Here is a 23,149-nt window from a genome sequence, read left to right as displayed (position 1 = left end):
GGACAGATAGAATTGACAAATTATGATGGTTTATTATTCGCTCCTGGTACGTTTTCTTTGATGCTCTCTGGGCCATTTATTCTACCACATTAGCTGATTTTTATTTTGATATTGTAATTTTCATTTTGGTAAAAGCACCCACAGGAACTGAATGGGAACTCATCAGCATAAACTGAAAGGAAGAAATAGCTTGTATTAAGTGCAATAATATTTTTCTTAAATAAGAAGAGGAAACCAAAACGATATGCAGATATGGACACACGACTGAATGCAATCAAGCTGCTGCAGCTTGCAGGCTTGAGCCACAGAAACTCATTTCCATGCTGTCAACTTGACCCAGAGGTGATGCTTTGCACATCGGGCTGTCCCAGTGTAGATGAGCACCCTTGTGCAAAACAAGGCAACAACAAGGAGTGTGCATGGCGCAGCGTGCCCCAAATGCCTCAAGCATAGCAAAACCAAAGGGCTTTTTCCTTTTCCCTTTTGCCACACCATAGAAGGAGTCAAATGCCCAAATCAGCTGCCCACATCATCCCTTGGGTGATGGGCAGACTGAGAAGCACTCCCAGGGCAGGTGATGTGGTTGCATTTTTCCACTCGAACCATTTCCCACAAACCTGCTGTCTGTACACCTCTGTACTGTACCCTGCAGAGTGACATTCATGCATGGAGCTTTCTGGTCAGGATATTATGTGTGGTCTCTATTGGAGAATTAGGGCAGCAGCAGGACGATCTCTTAGCACGGTGCTGCAGCAGATGGTTTATGGTATCAATTACTGCAGCGAGGCTCTCAGCGGCTGCAATACGTCCAGTTATGGACTGAGCTGGGTAGGTCAAGACTCCAAGTGTTTGCATGTCAGGGGCAGCAAGAAGCTATAAAGCAGAGCAGAGTGCTTTGTTTCCAATCTGTGACCTTTTCCCATCTTCACTGAAGATTTGGAGCACAAAATGTAAAATTAAAAAAAAAAAAAAAACCAACCCAAAGCATTTGGTCGAATTGGAGAGAAAATGGACATCAATTCCCTGGAAGGTTTCCTCAAGCCAAGGAAAAGGCGTGGAAGATTGCTCTGCTTCCAGCCCAGCTTGGCAGCGGCTGACACTAAGAGGGGCTTTCAGCAGACAAAGCCCCGTTGGCTCCAGCTGACCACTCGAAGACTTAAGGGCTTTGCTGAGTGAGGCTTTCCAGCAGGTTTTTCTTTTCTTTTGAGCTGCATGGTTATTATTTAGATTTTCCAGTTCTGTTAATTCCGTACAGATCTCCACGCTCTCTTCACCCCCTGCTCCTATTGCTATTTTATTTGTTGTACTTCAAGGATTAAACGTAAGTAATTCTCCTTAGGTGCACCCCTTCTTTGACACGTTTGCAGGAGCAGTGCTGAGTGCTGCTCTCAGGACCATGCTGCACGTGAGCATGGCTGAGGTCCTGGTGGCTCCTCCCAGTGCTCCCCAGGCTTTGCAATGGGAGTTTTGTAAGGAGTTGGACTTCTTGGTGCTCCCAAAGTGACCTTGGCTGAGGTCCTGATGGCTCCTTCCAGTGCTCCCCAGGCTTTGCAATGTTAGTTTTATAGGGAATTGGGCTTCTTGATGCTCCCAGTGGCTTTATGTCAGCTCAGGGTTCAACAGGTGGTGGGTGGGGGAATGCTGCTGCAAAAGGGGTTGAGGGCTCGTGTGGCAAAGAGTTAATCAGACTCTGCAGAGAAGGGAGAACAGAGATTAAAAAGAATGAATCACATCATCAGAACGTCCCTTGAAGGACTTTCAGTAGAATGTGAGAAAGGAGGAAAGAGACGGATGGGCTCCCAATCCTCCCTTCTTCCCTTGGCAAAGATTTGTGAGCCACAGATGAGAGATTTCCTGTTTGGCAAAGAGAGGGGAGCTGGAAATTAAATCAACCTGCTCAGCCCCACACTTCTAAAGCTGTTAGAGAGATGCTTAATTATTTATTTATAAGGAAGTGTGGGGGGAAAGGGAGAAAGAGGGGATACGTAAAATTAAAATGTTCGTTATCTCACAGTTCGTATCTAGTATGGGTCATTGTTGCAGCTGGATAATGGATTTCCTGCCCTAAATGTCTCTCATTTTGGGAGGGGATGGGGATGTCCTGTTGGGAATGGCATGGCTGATGCTGAGATGTGGGCTCAGTGCAGCACCGCTGTCCAAAACACCCCAAATCCACCCAAATCCTGCTTTTCTGAGACTCTTTCACCTCATATCCCTGTAGAGCAATGGGGGAGTCCTGTCTGAGTGCCATCACTGAGCTGTGGCTCTGCTGCTGGGGATGGCTCCCAACCTTGTGGGACATTCGTGTGAAGCAGAGGAACCCTGGAAGCGTTCTGGGGAGGTCCCATGGTCACTCAGCCTGCCCATAGCTGCTGCTTGAGGCTGTTTGCCACTGTACCCAGGATCTACTCCTGGGACCCATCAGCTTTGCCCTGAAACAAAAGCTCCAGCTGAACAAAATCCCAGATCCGTTGGCTCCGAGGAGGTGCAGCGCAACGGCATTAAATATTAACGTGCCAGCAACATTAGGAAGAGCCAACGGAACTTAAGTGACTCCGAACGTGGAGCACTGATTAACTGCTGGAGGGGATTATTGAAGAGGTAAACGGAAAGTAACGCAGGGAATTGCCTAATGTGGATTGATCTGGGGCTCCCTTTGGACCAGGAAGGGCTTATTAGACACACTACCTGATGCTGCTATTCAGAAGCACGGTTAGCTGAGCTACTTTGGCTCTTTCTTTCTATCAGCTTATTAGAAACCCCTGGGTAGTGCAATATCTCCAAATAGGATGAAGCTGTATTTACTAATTCGTGGGGATTAGTGGGAATAGAATTATTAAGATCCCTATCGGAGGCTGTTGAGGGCTGCGCTGCTTTTGTCGTGTCTCTGTCTCAGGAAAAGCTGCAGCAATGGGCTCAGCTTCTCTGTTGGGTCCAGCATGGGCAGAGCGATGCCAAATTGCTGTCACATTTCGCTAGAATTGGGGTCCAGGCTTCTGAAAAGAAGCAGGAAAGGCTGATGCTCCACTCTGCTCTTGGTCCGATGCTTTCTACACCACCTCTGGGGGGATCCTCATGCTGAAGGGACTGCAGGGGATGGGAGGATGCTGAGGGTGAGATGCTCTGGCTGCATCCCAGCAAAGGGAAGGATTGCACCAGCACTACAAGAAATGTATCTGGAAGGGATGGATGGCTTTATTTATTCCGTTTGTTTCCACGACCACACAAACAGTGGCAATAAATCACCCTATCACCGAAACCAACAGGCAGACCTCACCAGGACATTGCAGCCCCTGTTGCTCTTTCCTACTGGGACAGACCCCCCCCCGGGCTGGGCAGACTGGGGAAAATCAGCAAATTGGCCAAAAGCTGTTGCTTTTGATGGGGAAAAACACCTATCCAGGATGTGCGTGAGTGAGTGCCAATCCTGAACCCCACAGCATGGGGCTGTGTGGGGTGCTTGCCTGGCAGCTCTATGGCAGGAGAAGGCAGGCAGCAGAAGTCCCCACTCCCTGCTGAGTGAGCAGGAAGGCTGTTCTGCCGACCTGGGTTTTGTTTTATTTTGCTTTATTCCATTCCATGTCTCTTTCCTCCTGCTTGGCAAATTACACTTCCTCAACTGCCACTGTTCAAAGCATCTCTTCCCACGGTTTGTTTGGTATTGGTGGAGAAAAGCTTTTCCTGAAGTGCAAAAAAAACCACCCCCTGCCTCAAAAATGTGTTTTTTTGTGTTGGCTTTAATAGAAGCTCCTTGTCTTATTGATCCCCATCCCCACGCCAGCGCTGCTGTGTGCAGCATCGGAGAGTGGAGCAGAGAAACCAATGGGGTTCCCAGGGCAAATGCTGCCTGCATGAGGGATTTGGGGGGTTCTTCAGTGGTGACATCCCATGCCCCACCCAATGTTGTGCTCCCCCAGCCCGGCCACTGAGGTTCAACTCAAAGCCCCGGGATGGAAGTAATAGGAAACTAAAAATGTTTTGTTTCAACTTCATGGCTTCAATTCATTCTCATTAGGGATGAGGTTCAGCACTCAGTGTTGGTGGTTGGTGGATGGTTGGGCTTGGTGGTCTTAGAGGTCTTTTCCAACCTCAGTGATTCTGTGAGAGAGGAATACAGATGTGGTGTCAGGTTGGCTGTTTCTGTTTAGTGCTGTTACATCAGAAGGGATGTGGATCTTTGCTTTCTCAAAATATCTCGGAAACAGAGTGGGGTTTCCAAATAGAACCATTACAGTTGGAAAAGTCCTCTAAGACCATCAGGTCCAACCATCTGATGCTGCCTTAGAAAATCTGAGTTGGTTTGAACTGGAGCAGAGGGGTCAGTGTTACTGTTTCCCATCCCAGCTGTGTCCACCACTGCACTTCCAGAGGATCCGTTCCCTGGAAAACATTAATGTTCTAACTTATTTCAATGAGAAGCCAGAGAATGACCTGGAATGCCATAATTTCCTTCAAAATAGAGATCTATTTACTTCCCAGGCTGCCAGGGCTCCTTAGCATAGCATGAACTGTCCCTCCAATTGCTCCGTTACCCCATCCTTGGACTCTTGGCCAAAGCACGATGCTCACGGAGTGATGTCTCAAGGCAGCAATCCTTCAAAATTCTGCCAGTGGCAGACCCATGGCTGCTATTTAGTGCTGCTTTGGAGTGATGGATAACATAGGACACACAGGAGCTGGCGCAGTGTGCATGATAAACCTCACTGTGACCCAGGGAGGGGAAGGAGGGGAGAGAGATAGAACAGGAACCTTATCCATCTACTTATCTTTCTGCTCTTCTGGCCAAGAAACCCATGATTTAGGTGGCAAGGTTCCACCTTTTTAGATCTGGATGAATGAGACTTCAAGGGAGGATTTTATTCCATCTGTATTTCTTTTATTACTTCACCATATCACACCCCATCCCCTCCGAAGCATTAATCATTCTCCTTCCTCCTCTCAGCTCACTACTCTTCCTAATTCCCTGATGTCTTTTTTAGGCTGCAGAGCCATGAACATGGGCATAATGTGGATCTGGGGAGCACAGGTGGGGTTTTTGCTGCACAACTGTGCCAAATCCCACCTTGGGTTGGAGATGTGTCGTACTTTGAGGTCTACAACCTCTGAGCAGCCACAAGGCAAAGGGAGTTCGGTAGCTGATCCCTTTTATGCATACATGTGCAGGGGTTTGGGGATGCTGCAGTGTGCGTTGTGTGGTCCTGACGTCATGCAGCTGTGGTCCCATCCCACAAAAGCAAAGGCCCTTCTTGTAGGGATGGCTCTACTGGATGGATGTCAGCGTCGAATTGCATTGCAAATGGTGAGCGCTGACAATGGGTTTTGTTTCAGGCTTGTTTTTGTTACCACCCGTTCAGCTCCAGAGCTGAAGATCCCACAGATAAAAGTGCTCCTCTGAAGGATTCCGCTCTGTCCCCCCTCATTAAAGCTCAAGGCAGCTCTCCGTGCGTCTGCGCCTTCCCAGGGCCCCACAGGAGCAGCTGTGCCATCCCGCTATGCCAAAGCTTAAAAATAAAACCTGTCATCCTCGAGAGCTGCGACTTCTCCTTTAAACACAAACAAGTGAGATGAGACAGTGCTCTCAGCCCTCGCCGTATATCACAGAGCTCCTTACACATCAGGGCCCTTACAAGCGCTTTTCTGCAGGGCTGACATGAAGATAGGGCTCCTGCTGCTTTGCTCTCCTTGTCCCATCGCTTCCTGGCATGGGGTTGGGTTCTTTTTTGTCGTTGTTTTTCCCTTCCACAGAGTGCTTTTCAAGCTTGGCATTGTTTCCTTATGAGCACATCTTTTCCTTGTGAGCCCCATAGGGTGCTGCCCTGGTGCCATGGGATGCTCCATGGGCTCACATCGCTGCTCTCCGCCTGCTTCTCTTTGAGCAATCAGACTGAAAAATGCCTTACGTGTGTATGGATCTCTGCTGAAAGGAACAAAGTGTTGAGTGGGCGGATTCAGGTGGAAATAAAGGGGTTTATTCTCAGTGCTGGTTAATGAAATTAGAAAATGGAGAAGAGCTTCCCTGATATCATACAGGGAAAGATAGGAAAAAAAAAAATCACAACGCTGCAGTTCTCTATAAATGTCAAAATATTACATTTTTGGGGATGATAAAGATGGAAGAAATAGCTGGGTTTCAATTTCAGGTGCCACATCATATCTCTTCCCCTCTATAATTTTTATTAAAATGTGAATGTTCCAGGAAGTCATTATGCCGTCTTTATTATGTTTGCATAGGAAATAACGAGTTGATTCGAGGGAAGTGCGTAGAAACAAAACCTGTGTGTGTCATCCCAGGGGGAGAGCGGGGTGGGCACCGTCTGCTGTCCCCATCCCACCTGCACCCAGGTGTCACTGCAGGAAGGGGACAGATCTGCTGGGTGCAGAGCATCCTACGGCCCAGATATGGATCTCCTTCTGCTCTGCCACCTGAGTGCTGGCTCTGAGTTGAAGCTTAACATCCAGCACTGAAGGCTGGATGCACGAGGGTCTCAAGTTGTATAGTTGGCTGCTACCAGCCTGCTTTGTGCCAGCCAAGCACCCAGGGAGCTGTGCCCTGGCATTCCTCCACCACTGAGCCTGTAACACCAGACCTTCTGCTTCCCTGTGCCATTGCACTGGGGAGGATGCAATGCACAAAGGGATGTGATGCAGCAGCACGCTCCACCTGCTCCCTTCCCGGCCATCTGCTCCAGCTGCAGGCTCACTTTGGCCACTTAACATACATTTGTGCTGCACAGAACACCAGCAACAAGGCAAAGCGAGCAAGCCAAGACACCCCTGACACCCCAGAAGCAAAGGCTCTGAGGCTTTTCTCTTTTTTCCCCTCTTTCTTTATGGCTGCACTGATCTTATATCTTAGGATGGATCTGGATGCCTGTTGTTTCTGCTGTGCTTTTTTTTCCCTTAGCCCATGCTTGTAGAAAAACCCCCTCCTTCAGCACAATTGCATGACTTTTCCAAACCTGCTGCAGGTGAGGTGAGGGCAGCAGTACGCTCGCAGTGCTGATGCTCTCCTGGTGCTGCCAGCTCCCTGCTGACCTTGCTCAGCATGGGATGAAGCAGCCATGCTGCTTGCTGCCTCCTGACTTCTCCTCTCCCTTTGCCAGCAGCCGGCATGGCAGCAGAAAGAGGGGGAGATGAGACCCTGGGGTGGCTGGGAACAAGAAGTAGATGATTTAGCTGCCGATCAGGGAGACAGAGCCTGACGCAGTCACGGTGGGAGTTGGGTCTATTGGAGGTGCTTATAGCAGGGGGGGTGATGGATGGGCTCAGGCCTGCAGGTCTCCTCCTGAAAAGTCAATTTTGCCACCGTGAAGCTCAGATCTGTGGCCCCAACAGCCGGAGGAGCTCAGCCGGCAGGTGCCGATGTTCCATCTGGATGGATGTCCTTAAAGGGCACTAATTTAGCTCAGATTCATAGCTCCTGAGTCAGTGCTTTTGGAGAGGAAGTGGATGGATTTCAAACCCTGCAGTCCCCAACGTCACTCATTCCAACCCTCTTTCAGCAGCCAGAGCAGAGAGGGCAAATAGCAGAGCAACTTGGAGTGCCCACTTACAGCCACTTGTAAGCAATTAAAAGAGGCCTGGAGACGAATTACTGCTGCCACTCTGTGCATCTGCCAGCTCGGATAGCAGGGTGAGGAGCTCGAGGGCAGGGGATGCTCAGCCACAGCCTCCCACTGCCCTTTTGCAGCACAGCAATGCATTGCGTGCAAATATCAGGTTGGGAATGTAGCCTGGCTGTGCAGCAGGGTGCACTGGTGGGTTTGGAGGGGAAGCTGAGCTTGTGCAAGGACCCGATCAATTCCTATGTATTGCATCGCACAACTCCTGTTGCACTGCACGGTGCTGCATGCATGGCTTTGCACAATGAGTAGAGAACTGCCTCCAAGCAAATGGGTGGTGGGCATCCCATGGCCAGCACGGGTCCATCAGCACCTCTCTTGTTAAACCCTTCAGTGGGTGTATGTGTGGGTTTTGGCCACGCTAATGTAAGCAGACAGGTCGCTGCTGCCAAGCTGCTGTATAAATCACCGAGTCTGCTGGCTGTGCTATTAGCTTTCAAGTTTAATAGCATTTAGAAATAAGTCGTATGTTTCTCTGAGATTCACTCGCACAATTAGAAAGCCTGGAGGGATTTTTTTCTTTAAATTCAAAGTATTGTCATAAAAGCTTTTGGAAGAAGAGGGAGAAAATAGCGATGGTTTAACTCTCCTTTTTAGTTCCTAAATAAAAGTCTTTAAACTGGATCATTGTGGAGCAAACTTTCCCATATACATTAAAGGAACGTGGCTGCAGCTGGAGAAGTGACTGTGCAAATGCGATGTTACGCACTCATGTATATCCAACTTTAATAATCTCTGGATTTATCCACTGCAAGGCGAATAATGTTCCCTCTGCCCCCAATGCAGTGCCATGGCATTCTGCAGCCAGCTCCAGAGCCAGCCCCAGCCCACGCCTTAGAAAATTAACCATAATTAGCTTTGCAATGGCATTGCACCTACGGGGAGCAGGAATAATTTTGTGAAGGAGGAAAGCGTTGCCCTGGTTTTGCAGAAGCACGTAGGTGAGGGCTGGATAGCATCAAACTCAAGGTGGAATAATGGGAATATATGGGGGTTCATGGGCTTCACCCTCCTGGGAATCCCCATGGGCAGCGATCTGCCTATGAGAAGTGAGGATTATCTCTCATCACGAATGGACACACTGCCTTACATCAGTGCTTCGTCACCTACACCATCAGAGCATCCCTCCTAATCAGTGGAGCATCCCAAAGGGCAGACAGGAGAGTGATGGGGCACTACACACCATTTGGGCTCAGCCTCGTTGGGGTTTTGGTAAAACCCCAGAGCTGGGAGGATGTTACTGCACGAGCCTCCCAGCTTTCATTACACAGTTATAATAACTTCAAATGAGAACGAGTTTCCAGCCCCTGTGATTGCTGTTAAAAGGTCAAATTATGACTCCTGTCTCCCAAATGCTTATAATTGTTATTAAACTCTCAGCTTTTCAAGACCCAATTCATTGGTTCATTTGGGGAAGGAGGGTGGGGGGTGGCTGACTCCTGCCGTTAAGGTCTCACCTTCGAGGAGAGACATTTGGGGAAATGAAATTGAGCCAAAAATCCCATTGCCCCATAGAGACTGACCTGCAATGGGATGTCGGAGCAATGGGGAACTGATTGTGAGGACAGGAAAAGCTGTGAAAGAGAGGAAATACATCCATGGCAGGAAACGGACCGTGGTTTGGGCCAACACCTGGTGAAATCAACCCCACCAAAAGTCTATAGGGAATGAGGTCTTGGTTGCCCAAGGGACACAAAGGGCGCTCAGCCATACGATGAGAAGACATGCACTTCTTCCTGGAGCCTTATCCTGATTCCATCCCACCACTTCTGTTAAACAAGTCAGGGCGTATTTGTGTTTCACTTGTTGAAGTACGAAATGGGAGAGGCTGCTTGTTTCTGAGAGATGATTTCAGCAAGGCCTGCCTTTTCAAGGGCTTCCTAAGCAGGAAAAGCTACAAATCTCCTAGCGATACTGGATTGCTGTGTTTTTATCCCAGGTTTACTCTAATGATGCTTCTCTCCTGATCCTGGCGCCTGCGGGAGGGCAGCGAGAGGAGCTGTTCAGAAGCAATGCTAAGCCCCAGATCCCAGGCAGGAATATGAAACATTAAGGAGCAGCTAACGAGAGGAGAATTGAAAGGAGGCTTTCCCCAGCAGAGGCTTGAGAAAAAAGCCCAGAGGCTCTCTAGGAAAATATCAGCAGCAGGGAGATGCGTGCAGTGTGATCGCATCCTGCAAAGCCCAGAGCTGGTGATGGGATGGATTGAGAAGGGCTGTGAGGGATGTGTGCAGATGGAACGTGGCTCCCATCTGGCAGAGAGGTATGGAGACCTAAAAGCATCAAGAAATAACCTTTGCCTTACTGCATCCTGTTGGTAACCCAGCCCTTTAATCAGGGCTGCAGAGCATGGCGCAGCATCCTCAAAACATCAATGAATAGAAAGCAATTAAAGGTCCCCAACCTGCTGAGCCGTACAGCCTGCTCCCCTCCCACCACTTCTTACCTATGCCTGGCCCATTATAAAACTAATTGCGTTCCTTTGATGTTTGTAGCACAACCGAGGTCAGACCTGAGCAGTGAGCACCAACTCGTTGACTCTTCTGCCTTGATATCAGTGCAGACCAGAATTACTTTTCTCAATGAGCCTTCCCCCCTTTGCCATGCTGGTGGGAAGGAGGAGGAAGCTCGGCTCCCCAGTCCCAAGCCATGCAGGGAGTGCTGGCAGCAGGCGGCCGTTCCCTGCTTGCACCACTTCATTTTTAATCAAAGGTGGCACGGCTGCTGTCCCTGGGTTCGCAGCTCTCTTTTATCTCCTCCGAAACGCTTAGAGCTGGAAGGATGCCCTCCACCAGACCTCTATGATTTATACATCTGTAGGCAGGGAGCTGAGCATCCCGGAGTTGGCTTCCCCTGCTTCTTGGCATGGGGTCCTCCCATTGCCTCACCCACACCTTAGCACTGCTCTCTCATTCCCTGCTCTTCCCCATCACGCACTCCATCCCAGTGACCCATTTCCTTGCGTCTGCTCTTGTTTTGGCTCAATGGCTCTGGTAGGCTTTGCTGGGCTGGTGTAAGGAGATGAAGCGTGAGAAATCATCTCTTTACAACCCACAGAAACATTTGCATTCTCCTTTCAGGCTCGAGACATCTTAAAGTCACTGAAAGTTGCATTTTTTATTTCTCCTTTGTGTTTCCATGCTAAAACAAACAAATGCCTGTGCTTCTTGCAAGGAGCAGTCCCACTTAAAGGAGGAGAAGAAATACAGACACTAACGTTTTCTAATGGCATCATGGAATGAGATCATCACATCCATCCCTGCATCCCCGTTGACCCAAGGATCCCAACCATTCCAATGACATCCCTGGAGCATCCCCCCACCCACGATTTTATGCCATTTGTTCCATCAACTGATGGCCATCGCTATACAAATGAGCACTTTGTTTCCTGTTCGAATTTGTTTGGCTTGAGCTATTTGCTCTTGCCATGCTGGATTCAAAGCCCTAAACCAGCACCTTTCCACCCAGAACATCCCTGAGCTACGATGGCTTACTGAGCTCTAAAACGGAGCCGAACACAAAGCCGGCATTTGTTCCCTTCTTACAGCTCCTTGAGCCAATAAAGACCAAGAAGCAGCTTTTATCTAATTTGTTTTTTCCCCTTTAAAAGCAGGGATATTTCTTCCCATGGAGGCGGAAGCACACGCGGGCAGCACTGTGCTGGGAGTGTATAAATAGCCGGGGCTGAGAGCAGAGCACAATAGCTGTCACTCGACCGCAGCAGAATGGGGACATGAGTGGTAGCAGATGAATTTCCTAAGCAACAAAGACCCTGTTTTCATGCAAATATCTCTTAGTAATAAAATCCAGGAGAAAAGAAAGACAGATAATGTGTTATATAAGCAGAATTATCTTGGCACAGAATGCTTCTTTCAAGGATTTTTCCTTCTTTTTTTTTTTTTTTTTTCTTGGAGACATCAGCATCCTTTCAGCAACTTGATTTGGGCTGCGAGCGGTGGTGAATGATGCGCAGCGGAGAAAGTGCTTCAGTTGCCTACAAAACGCTGTATGAATTTAACACGAGCAGCAGCTAATGCGAATAAAACTCAGAAAAAAAAGATTCCTGGCAGTGATAACACGGCCTTCCCTCCCCCTCAGGATTTCTGAGCGCTCTGCAAGCCTCCATTAATTAAGCCTCAAAGGAGATCCCATCCCCAGTTTTACGGCAGTGGCGAGATGGAGCGTTCTGCTCCGGCGCAATGCAGGCGGCATTGGGATGCACTGGAGCCTGGACCCAGCCTGGCTGCTCCCCCTTTATGCCCTGTCTGCTCTGCAATGGCCACAGGCCACAGGGATTTTTGACTCCACAGCTCCTGACCTTGTCAGGCTGCTCTGACGCCCGTATCCCCCTTGGGATGCTTCCACCACTGGGCAGCTCCGAGCATGTCCAGCACAGAGCAGCAATGGCCCTCCATTCGTTCCCAGGCAGCTCTCTCTGCTTTTTCTCCTTCTATTGTTATTATTCTTTTTTTAAAGCTATTTTGCATTTTCAAGGGGAGATCTGCAACAAAACAACTTCATCTGTGGAAGCGTATTCAACGCCAGGAGTTGGCACCAGCGAGCAGCTCTGCATTGACTTCTGCAAGCAATGGGAAGTAGAGAGAATACCCCTGAAAATCAAATGCCAATGTGCTCTGTTTTCTATTTTGACTTAAACAGGCACAGCTAGCAGAATAAAGGCTCAAAGCCAAGTCAGTAGGCTGAGGAAGAGGCCACGCATGGAAAGCAAGAGGTAATGCACGAGCTGGGTGCCATCACTTGCAGACCTACTCCAATATATATACCCCGTGTGTTTGGCATGCCCATGCCCTGCACCGTCTGTCTGCATTTATCACAAAGTGCTTGGACTGCCTCGCTTGCCCCCCTTGTCCTGATAGGATAATTTATTGTAAAAACTGACTGAGATGGGGGCTTTCAAATAGAACATAGCATAAGTCCAATGTTCAGGTCCAAAATGGCAAGCCCCGGGGATGGCTGAGATGCAAACCAGTTCCTAGATCCAAAGCTCAGACCCATTTGTTTTGTGAAATCTGACATATGGAAGCTGGACCGTGAGCTCTGACTGCTGGGAATCCAAATGAAGTTCAGACCAGTTCAGGTCCTGCTTGAATTTCAGCATCCTCCAGAAATACTCAGCCTCTCCTCCTGCTGCTCCTGCTTACAGAGCAGTGTCAGCCCCCCTCTTTCCCTCCAGCCCTGCCATAATTACCTGTAGACATGCAGGCTATGCAGATATTTATGTTGCCTGGCTTTTTCCTTCTAAAATCATGCTCAAGGTTCTTCCACCTTTCCCCCTATTAACAGAGCCGCCTGTGCTCTCCAAAGGAGCCAACAGGGAGATGTGAGCGTTCAGCTTTTCATTCCCCCGGTTATTAACGCACTTGGCTTCGATGGCGTGTTTTCCTTGAAGCCTGCAGGAGCTCTCATCGGGGCTGTTAATGTAGCTGAAAGGTCTCTTGTGTTTTTCTTGGAAACGTGTCTCCTTCCTGCTGCACGGAGCCCATCGGGCGGATGGAGTCGGCCTGTTCGTTGCAAGAAGAGGTTATTTTGCCTTTCTAATGAATGAAAGTTCGGGGCAGAATTGATGTTTCCCTTCCCCAGAGCTTTTCTGCTCGTATCTGTGCTTGTCTGCTGTAGATGCAGGTCCAGAGTTGAGGCTCTGTCTGCAGAGCGATTCCTCTCCACGTTGCTTCTGGTGGGGATTATCCAACAGCTTGATGGTTGGATGTACACAGATACTGTGCTGCAACAAGTTGTTTCTTTGGAGACTGATGATAACAGTCCATATGCAATCACGACATGTTCCAAAGCTGTTATGATGGGGTTAAAATACAGGACAAGTGTATCTGAGCAGACATGGTTAGCACAGGGGAGAACGGGAAGGTTGCTGTAGGAACTGGGAATATGATCATAGATTTGTTTGAGTTGGAAGGGACCCTTAAAGGCCATCTGGCCCAACTCCCCTGCAGTGAACAGGGACACCCACAGCTCCATCATGTGCTCAGAGCCCCATCCAACCTGACCTTGGGTGTCTCTAAGTGTGGGGCATCCAACCTCTCTGGGCATCACTACTGTATGGGAATTGCTAAGTCACAGCCTGAACCACTGATTGAGCACCTGGTGAAGGGACACAGCCCCGGAGCACAGGTGAAAGCAACTCAGGAAGGAGTGGAACCTGGTTGCACCACACCTCCCTCAGCCTCATTTAAGGGCTGGCTGCTGTGGGTGGAGGTTCTTTGTTTGGGGATCCCTCCTTTTGGAGTGTTTTGCAGGCCCTGATCTTTGGGACAGGTAAGGAAATCTTTCTTTAACTGGATTATGATTGTTGTGCTTTTTTGGATGATTTAGAACTGGTTGTCTGCTGTTGCCTTTCACGACAACCATACTTATAAATAATTTTTTTTTCTTACATCTAGTCTGAATCTTCCCTAAATAGACCTGTGTGCTTTGTAGAGTGAACTTAATTTGGTAACCAGAGTGGTCTCTATGCGCCTGTCCTTGTTCCAACCTGATAATCTTGTGCTTTTGTAAATGAGCCCCTTCCAGACCTTGGCAGTATCCAGTGGTCAGGTGAGAGAGGAGGGAGATGCGTGGCACAAGAGCCTGTGGTGGTAGGGAAACATTTAAGTCTGTTTTGCAGTCAAGGTAAGGAGGCAGTCATGGTGACTCGCGGTGTCAAGAGAGAGCTTTAGAGAGCAGGGAAGTGAGACAGTGTGGTGTCAAGGAGGGGTGAGATGGGCGAAAGTGGAAAGGAGGGCAGGAGTGAGTAGCAAGAAAAGGCACTGGGATGGAGGAGATGTGGAAAAGTGTTGTGTTCAGGTCAGAAATTTGCTTTTTATTCACTTCCTATTGAGCATCTGTGGTGCTGGGATGAGATGCTCTGGGATGGGAGCAGTGCCTTGCAGTCCTGCACCGTGGAGTCGTAGAATGGCTTAGTAGGAAGGGACCTCAAAGCCCATCCAGTTCCAACCCAGAGTCATGGGCTCACTGCCACCCGCTAAATCAAGAACTCAGGTGGTCCAGTGTCCAACCCACCTGGTCTTGAGCATCTCTGTAAGTGGAAGCAGTGTTGGGCACAGGGCCATGCCCCATTGAGCATGCCCATGCACAAAATGGGGACGCTTGTTGCTACCTGAGCTGTTTGGCCTCCCCACACACCACTTACATGTAAATCTTTGCAGAGACGTGCTGCTGAGCCCCCCCGGTCCCCTTTGTGCCCCCATCCACCAGCACTAAATCTGTGCAGCAAACCCCAGCGAGAGCACTTTCCAAAGGCTGCCGGCTATGACAGATGTTATTTTATGGAACGCGGCACCAGAGATGTGAAATACATAGTTCATAAATGTCAGGAGGAAGGAAGCAATATCCTGGATTGAGGTCGTTTGACTTTTTTTCCTCTCGTGTGAAAGCATCCTTCCCAGTAAACAGCTATTGGTGCATTGCTGCTGCTGGGAGCAAGGTGTAGGCTGCCTTGGAGAAGCCTGTGGCACCTTGCAGGCGGTGGAGGCAGGAGAACAATGAAGAAAGAGCCTTTTCTAACTCCAAGTCACAACATTTGTTTGAGGAGCTCAGTGTCAGGACATAGGGCTGAGACCTGGCTTTGCTGAGCCCTCCACGGGAGGGCATTGCAGGTGTGCATCTATAGGAAGGGAATCATATGTGTGTGTGTGTATATATATAAATATATATATATACACATAATAAGTGCACATAGCACTGCAGTTAATTATGATTAGCAACAAACTAAGAGGGTTTCTGCCATCTCCGTAATGTACAATGCTCAGTGCCAGCTCTCAGTGCTCCAGATTCTCTCGTGCTCTGCATTCACCCCGAGGCAATGAGCTCCCCTCTGGGCATGCAGTGCCCCTCACCATGTGGGGTTATTTCTGGAGCCACAGTTGACAAATATCCCCTTGAAGCTGGCAGTTTTTAATGCAGGTGTCAGAAAGCGTTATCGAGATACTCCATCAGCTGGGGAGGGCAGGGGGGACAGCCTGATGTCACTCACATCTGCCCGCTTGTCTTTGCTGAGCATCTCATGCCTGGTGAGATGCATTCCCAGCCCAGCATGCACTGAAGTGAGCAGATGTGGCATTTAATGCTAATTCCCAGTGACTGGCTGCCCGCGGCTCCCTGCGCTGTCACTTCTGCTGCTGCACGGCCATGCCGGGTGCCAGCTGCCCCCTGCTTCCCCTTCCTTGTGGTCAGGAAGGGATCAGTGTCGGGGGCTCGGGATTGGCGTTAGCAGGGCATGAAGATGGGGTGGTGCTGGACTATGTGTTCATTCCTATTACACCAATGGTATCTCCAACCCAAACCCTCAGGGTAGCTCTGTTCCCAATGGTAGCTGCAACCCAAACCAAACTACAGCATCCTGGGAAAGGGAGAGGGAGCCATCTTTGGGCTTCAGGTGGATGAGTAAGATGAGTTTTCCCCTGATGCTGTGTGTGAGCTGTAGGACAGTGGTCATTCAGGTCTTATCATGCATCCAGAGGCTGATGGACAAACCTGATCGATCAGCACATGGTTCCCATCCCTTGTCCTCTCCCATCTGCACTCCTATGGATGTGAACACATCCCCCAGCCATGCTCCATCTTCCTCAAATATAAGAATGGCCCCAAAGCTTCTACTCTGGTACTAGGATGCAATGTTCTCTTTCCTACCATAATATTGGCTTCAGGAGGTGCTGCATCCCTGTGATTCTGGAGTGGGGGTATTGCAGTACAAAACTGTAGGGAAATGTCAACTTTTTGTTTCAAAGCAGGGAGGAAAATCTTAAATTTCCTTGTGTTCTCTCAGCTACGTTCAGCTGGAAAATAGGCCAATTTCCACCTTATCTAATGCCTCCAGCTGTGATGTGAAAAGCTCGGAGGAAAAACCACATCTCACATGTTATCTCCTAACTGCAAAGTTTAATTATCCTCAGCTGTTCTGCTGAAATGTGGCTGTGTCCGGGATGCACTGAGAGAGGGCTGGGGGCACTGACAGTAGCTGAGGGTGGTGATATGAGCAGGGGTTGAGGGTGGCACTGTGGTGTTGGGGGCCTGGCTGCTCTTTGCTGGGGGAGGGGGGGTCTGGAACCTCCCAGTCCTGGTGGGGATGGAGAAGAGCCCCCCCCAAAAGGAGTTTTCCCTGCAAATATCTGGGAAGAGAGCAGTGGTGTATTGGTGCAGCACAACCCCATGTGGTTTCCTATGTTGACCCATGGGTATTTCAAATCCGGACAGCACCTTAATTTTGCTGCCTGGGGAAGGATGGAGCAGGCAGGAATATTCCCCTTCCTCCTCCCATCGGACTCTGAGTTCCTGTGATGAGGAGCACAGATTTCCTTTTCTCGTTCCCCAAGCTCTGCACATTCTGTGCCCAGAAACCTGTGTGGGATCTGCGTGCGGCAGAGATGTCCATCAATTATTTATAGAAGGAATATATTCATTTTTGCTCTTAATTTATTCATTGATAGCTTCGTTGTAAATAGAGGGAGATAAAAAAAAGGGGGGGAGATGTGTAGATATGGATGGAGATATGGAATAGCTCCGGAGGAATAAATCTGCTAAGGAGGGCGAAAATGTTACAGAATGTGATAGAGAGGAGATGAGAGAGTTGGAAGAAATAAAAAAGCTTTAATCTAAGCAGGGCTTAAATACACTTGCAAATGTCAGCTCCCTAATAGCTTGTCCTAAGTCTCAGCGTGTTAGAAAATATAAATGATGGAGAGATCCTCCTCTCCTTCCCATTAGGTAACATCAGTAGTTCTACATGTGTACATCTGTTCTCCTTGATTGCATCTGGCCTTGTAGGTGGTTGGTTCTGATTGGGTTTAATTCATTAATTACTCTTTGGGTGCGGCTTCCTCCATCCTCCCCTGTTCCTCTTCCTCCAAACTCTTCTTTTTTCCCTTTAGGATTGGGGGGGGATTGAATTCTTGTAGCTCTTGCATTGGGAAGACATTGGGGGCAATAGGGGGTGATGTCTTTTAACAAAATAGTTAACAATCAGCTCTGCTTTTTCAACACAATATTGCATTAATGGGATAATGAAATAGTCAATGCAAACACTAATGGAGGAAGGGGAGGAATTCTATTTCCAGGGTTCCATCTTGGCCAACTGCTCTGTCTGGAGGTCTTCTCCCATCCTGGCAGATGAGGGCAGTGTCCAAAGCCTTCGGCCCCATAGGACCAGATCTGGTGGGGACAATAAATACCCCCATGGAGGCAGGGAGGAGCAGTGGGGTTCAGCTCATCTAGAGTGATGCTGTTATATAGGCTCTGTTTTTTTTATCCCCACGGCAGCCTGGTATTTTCTTCCTGGCTCTGTGTTATTTTCTGTGTATTTGTCAAGGACAACAATATTTAGGGGAAAAAAAACCACCCTCCAAACCCAAAATACACAGCACTTGAAAGACTGAGAGATCAAGATCTCTTGTCATCGAAAGGAGTAAACTAACAGCGTGACTGCAGAAAGCCCTGCGAGGATCCTATCTGTCACTTTGCTGTCAGCTTTCTGCTAAGCATCCATTAAAGAGCATTTACATGAAAAGCAGGAGATCTCTTCCCCAATCAAGAGGGAACCTAATGCTGCCAACAAACTGCAGGTGACACCTCGAGCCTTCTTGTGTGCAATGGGGCTTTTTCTTCCCCACAATGCCTGGAGGTGACTGCGGGGTGCCTTCTGTCTTCCTTCCTGCTTATAGAATCATGGAAACGTTATGGTTGGAAAAGACCACTAAGACCATCATGTTGAACCATCAAACCATCATCCCCATTAATGTCCCTCACCCATTTTGATCTCCCTCAGGGCTCTACCTGGGTAGGTTTGTTCTCAGTGAGCCAAGAACGGTGCCTAAAATTAAAGGACGCCATTGGATTAATGGGACTTTAGAAACCTCAGCAGGAATCTTTTGGAGAAAGCCAATGTGAAGGTCTCAGCGAGGCAGGGGTCAGTACTCTGTGTGTAGTGTTGGGCTTTAAGCCAAGCAGATGGAGCAATGTTCAGCCCCGGTGTCTGAAAGCTGAAGGCGATCGCGTTTTAATTGAAATTAAAGCTGTGCCTGGTAATTAATCATGGGATCCACCACCAAAGGTCAGTGCCTGTTGTAGAAACATGCTCTGACTGCATTAGGCTGCGGGCAGCTGTGCTTGAGCTGGGAATTCCTGGAGAATTTGCACACCCTCATTAAGCACAATGTCAGGTGAGGTGTGGGCATCTTCCAGCCTTCAGCATGACAAATCTGTGACATCCACAATGATTCACCCAGAGTTTAATCTGAGCTCTGTCCTCTCCAGGCACTGCTGCTGCTCACTGTCCCTCTGTTTCCAGCAAAAAGACCAAAGGCAGATGTGCAACTGCAGACCCTGCTGTAATGGACACAAGCAGTGCTCAAAGAGCCACAGATGCCAGGCAGGGTTACAGCTGGCATGAAGTGTGTGGTGTTGCATAGCAGCAGGAGAGGTGGTTTGGCTCAAACAGGTGGCTCCAGCATGCAGAAAAAGGCAGATACAGCAAAGCAACAACTTTTGCCCTGAGCACAGGGCATGCAACTCTCAGAGAGCGAGTTGCAAAGCTGGAATAAATCAGCCGCTAACTAAACGGCTTGCAGCAGCAAATGAGGTTAATGCTTGCAGTGCTGACAGCCACTGACATGGGGGTGGGCAGTATGCTGTGTAAGAACAAAAGATCAGAGCCCACCTCTCCCTTCCCAATTGTCCGGGGTGAGGTTTACATCTTGCTAACAAATACTGTGTCTTTATAGGGCGCGTGAATGATTGCAAATGGCTTTTGTGCAGTCACGATGACATATGTTGAACCATATTTCCGAGGTGATGGGATGCTGGGGGGGGAAATGTGCAGGAAGCTCTTCCCCAGAGGAGATGCTCTTAAAACTTGCTGTGAAAAACCTGCTGCAGATGCGTCCCAGTCGGAGCATCACGATGTGAGAATCAGCATCCGTGGCCAAAAGGCACAATTTGCAGGATGGTACCTCTAGGTTAATGGGGAGCGGTGCTAAAGCTCTCCTCTCCTTCAGGAGCTGCAGTGTTAAACTTCCTTTCTCGCTAAAATCCAATGCAAAAAATCATCCAAATGAGTTTGCTCGACTTGCATGCTGCGAGGAGGGCTCGTAATTTCATCACATCTGGGATGTTTTTATGGCAGCTTTTCTCAGGGCTGAAAACCTGCTATTAAATCCCCAAAGCCTGTCGCAGGGAGGAAGTGGGGGGGGTGCGGCTGTGAGCTCGGGTGTTTCACAGCTGCTCTGTGGAAGTGGGGGCTCTTCCCACCTCTCGCTGCTCCCAGGCACTTCTCCATGCGATGCTGAGTGAGTGCTGCCTGTGAGCAAACCCCATCCCTCGCCCTGATTTCCTATGCCCTGAGCTCTTTCTCTGCACATGAGCACAGAGCAAATGCTGCCCGGTGCAGCTCTGGGTCTTGAGGGGAGGGAAAAAAAAGAGGAAAAAGAAGTGTTGAGTATTTTGGTGGATGTAATGAAAGTTCTCTGACCAAAGAGTGCACAGCAAACTTCCCCTCTGTGTTCCCGGCTGCTGCAGGTTGGGTGCTCATGGCTGGGATGCAGGTCTCCAGGAGATGCTGTGTGCATCCCCTACATCATCTGGGGGGAATCCTGGTTCTTGTATTGCTTCCCCTCCCTTAGCACAGCACCTGAGGCTCTCCAGCAGGGACCCCCGAGCCATGGACTCTCCTCTCTAGGCTGGTTGTGCTAAGGGACATCACACTCATTTCATCTCTTTTCCCTAAGCTTTCCATCTCTTGCTCATCTTTGACCTGATGCGCAGATCTCACAATGGTTTACGCCTTGGCTGGAGTGAAAAGGAGCCCAGATGTAGAAGGCGGCACAGAGGCTGCTGTCTTTTTGTAACAGTTCAATGCATATCTTTTCCTGCTGTGTAGTTAAAACTCTTCCCTCTCTCTGCATCTCTCCAAGGGATGCAGCCAGGACAGAGATTAGCCTAAATTTCCTTAGGCACAGATTCAGAAACGGTATTTAAGGCCATGTTGATGCCTCGTGGAGGAGGATGCTCAGCACGCACGTGGCTCCTTGCAGGGTCAGAGGGATGCAGCAGCATTGCAATAGCAGCTGCCTGTTTGCATCAGGCACACCAGGATGTTAATGTTGAACATTTGGCGTCGGGCTTTCCTCACTGCGCACGCTCAGAATAAAAGAGAGCATCACTTCTGTGTGTGTACAATCAAGGAAACTCTTCACTGATTAACGTACAGTATCCTTGGGGAAAGGGGAAGGGAAAAAAAAAAGGAAAAGAAAACAAACAGAAATTGGACCCAAGATCTTTTCACATAGTGCTCAAGGCAAACAAATAAAGGATGATAGATAACCAAATACGGGAGAGGAAATTGTGCTCGTCTCTCCTCTAACAGCCCCACAAAAGGCCCATCTCTCTGGTTTTCTGGTAATTACCAGCCTCTCTGTCAGTGGGTTACCTTATATTAATTAACATTATTTATTGCTGCTGGCAGAGTGACTGCTACAGTAAATCAAGCAATTAGCAGCCTCGCATATTGCACTCGGAAGAGAAGTAACCAGGTGCCAGAAAGGATTTACTTTCTGCTTCATGTTTTATTCAGGCTCTGTGTTTCACGTTGCATTTCTCCATCGTGGGCACTGGTTGCACTGCGAGAGGTGTGGTGGGCAGGGATGGAGCATGGGGACCTCCTGGTCCCAGCAGCCAAGAGAAGGACATGGGACAAGGAGGAGAAGCTCCCAAGTTTTCCTGCTGCTAGAACTTAGGGTTGGTTTCAATGGCTTGCAATAAGGTGGAAGAAAAGCCTGGCTGCAAGGTGAGATGCTGAGAATAGGGAAGATGTTCCCAAAGCCTCAAATAAATGAGGTAAGCATTAGTCAGCTTTCAGCCAGGCTGCTCTGAATCTGTCCCACAGCCTACCAAATCCTTCCTCCCCTGCCTAGCATGTGGCTTTGCTGCTGCTGCTCCATGCCCTCCCCACCACCCTGTCCTTCTCCATAAGCATCCATGAGCCGTGTCTAATCCCACGGTGTCAACTCTGGACCTGGATGATGTGATGGAAAAAGCCCTGAGCTTAAAACCTTTCTGTTTCCATCTCCTCCTCCCTCTGTGACACTCTGCAGGTGAGAAACATGCTGTCCTCAGCCAAATGCCTGCTCTCAAGCGTTATTTGAACAGTTTCCTAAACATCTCTCTGCAAAGTCCTGTAATGAAAGGAGTGGTTTCCTTTGGCTCCCTTCCCAGACCTACCCAACAGAAGGATGCTGACCTAAGGCTGTTAAACACTTTGATGTATGGCCGCGTCTCCTTAAGTAGAAGATCCATATTCTTAAGCTAAGCTGCCATGACACGGGGACATTATGAACTCTCTGAACCAACTGAATCCTACAAATGAGCCATTAGTTGGCTGCACGGCGCGTTGGCTCCCTGCGCCCAAGGGGGCTCCCGTTAAAGAAGATAATCGTTGCTGTCCACACGCCCTGCGGGCTGCTGTGTGTTCATTTTAATGCAATTTGTTTCAGCCAACCCCTTTCCAAGTCAGAAAACCCCCACGCTGCTGGGCTGGGGGGAGCTGTGGTTCTATGGTGCCCAATGAAGGAGGGTTCAGTGAGTTTTGCCTTTCTCCTTGGACTGGAAACTGGAGGAAGATCTACCCATCATTCATCAAGACATGACTTCTATTTGCCCTGATGCCAAATGCTATGTGTGGCTCATGGTAGCTGTGCCTGAGGTACCCATTGGAAACCAGCGTCATTGAGAGGAGATGCCGTGGGGTATTTGGAGATGCTGAAAGCAGCAAATGGGAGATCCTGGAAGCTGCAAACACTGAGCACTGAGCCCAGCTCATGCTCTCAGGCAGCTGTGGTGCATCTCCGTGCTCCCCTGAGCCACATGCAGGTGCTGGGGAGAGCATCTTGGAGAGATGCTCTGGTTGAAAGGAGCACTGTGGAGTCTTAGTATGAAAAAAAAACCTAGAAAAAAGGCTAGGAGAGGAAAAAAGTGTAAAAATGACCGATTTTTATCAAGTAAGGGTAAGATCTCATCCAGCAAGCCCAGCATGCAGCAAAAGCCCTGGGAGGTTTTGCACACCCTGTGCATCCCAGCAGCACTGCTCGCCTCTCTGCTGTGCGCCGTCTCTCTCTGCTCCCAGTGTGTTGGCTCCCCTGACAGGGCTCATCTGTCTTGTGGCACTGTCTGCATGCAGAAGTGTGAAACACAGATCGTCGCTGCAGAAAGGGAGGACTTCTGGGTTGTTTATTGCCTGGTGAGAAAGGGAAAAGGGGATTCAGTTCCTGAGAGTAGCGCGTGTAATGCTGGATTACTCCGTGACCTCCTCTGCAGGCAGCTGTGGGGAGCCTCCTTCGAGGAAACTTGGGTCACTTGGTAATGGAAGCAAAATATTTGCTCAGAGTGATTGTTCTTGAAGAGGCTGTTGCTGTGGTTTTAGTGATGAGAGAGGCACAAGAAGGAGGTCTCCTCTCTGAGCACATCAAAATGAACGAGATATGCATTCTCGACGCTTAAATCAACAG

This window comes from Gallus gallus, chromosome 22, assembly GCF_016699485.2.
Source record: "Gallus gallus isolate bGalGal1 chromosome 22, bGalGal1.mat.broiler.GRCg7b, whole genome shotgun sequence".
Classification (NCBI taxonomy): domain Eukaryota; kingdom Metazoa; phylum Chordata; class Aves; order Galliformes; family Phasianidae; genus Gallus; species Gallus gallus.
The sequence above is the reverse complement of the archived record's forward strand: the minus strand, read 5'-3'. Positions refer to the sequence as shown.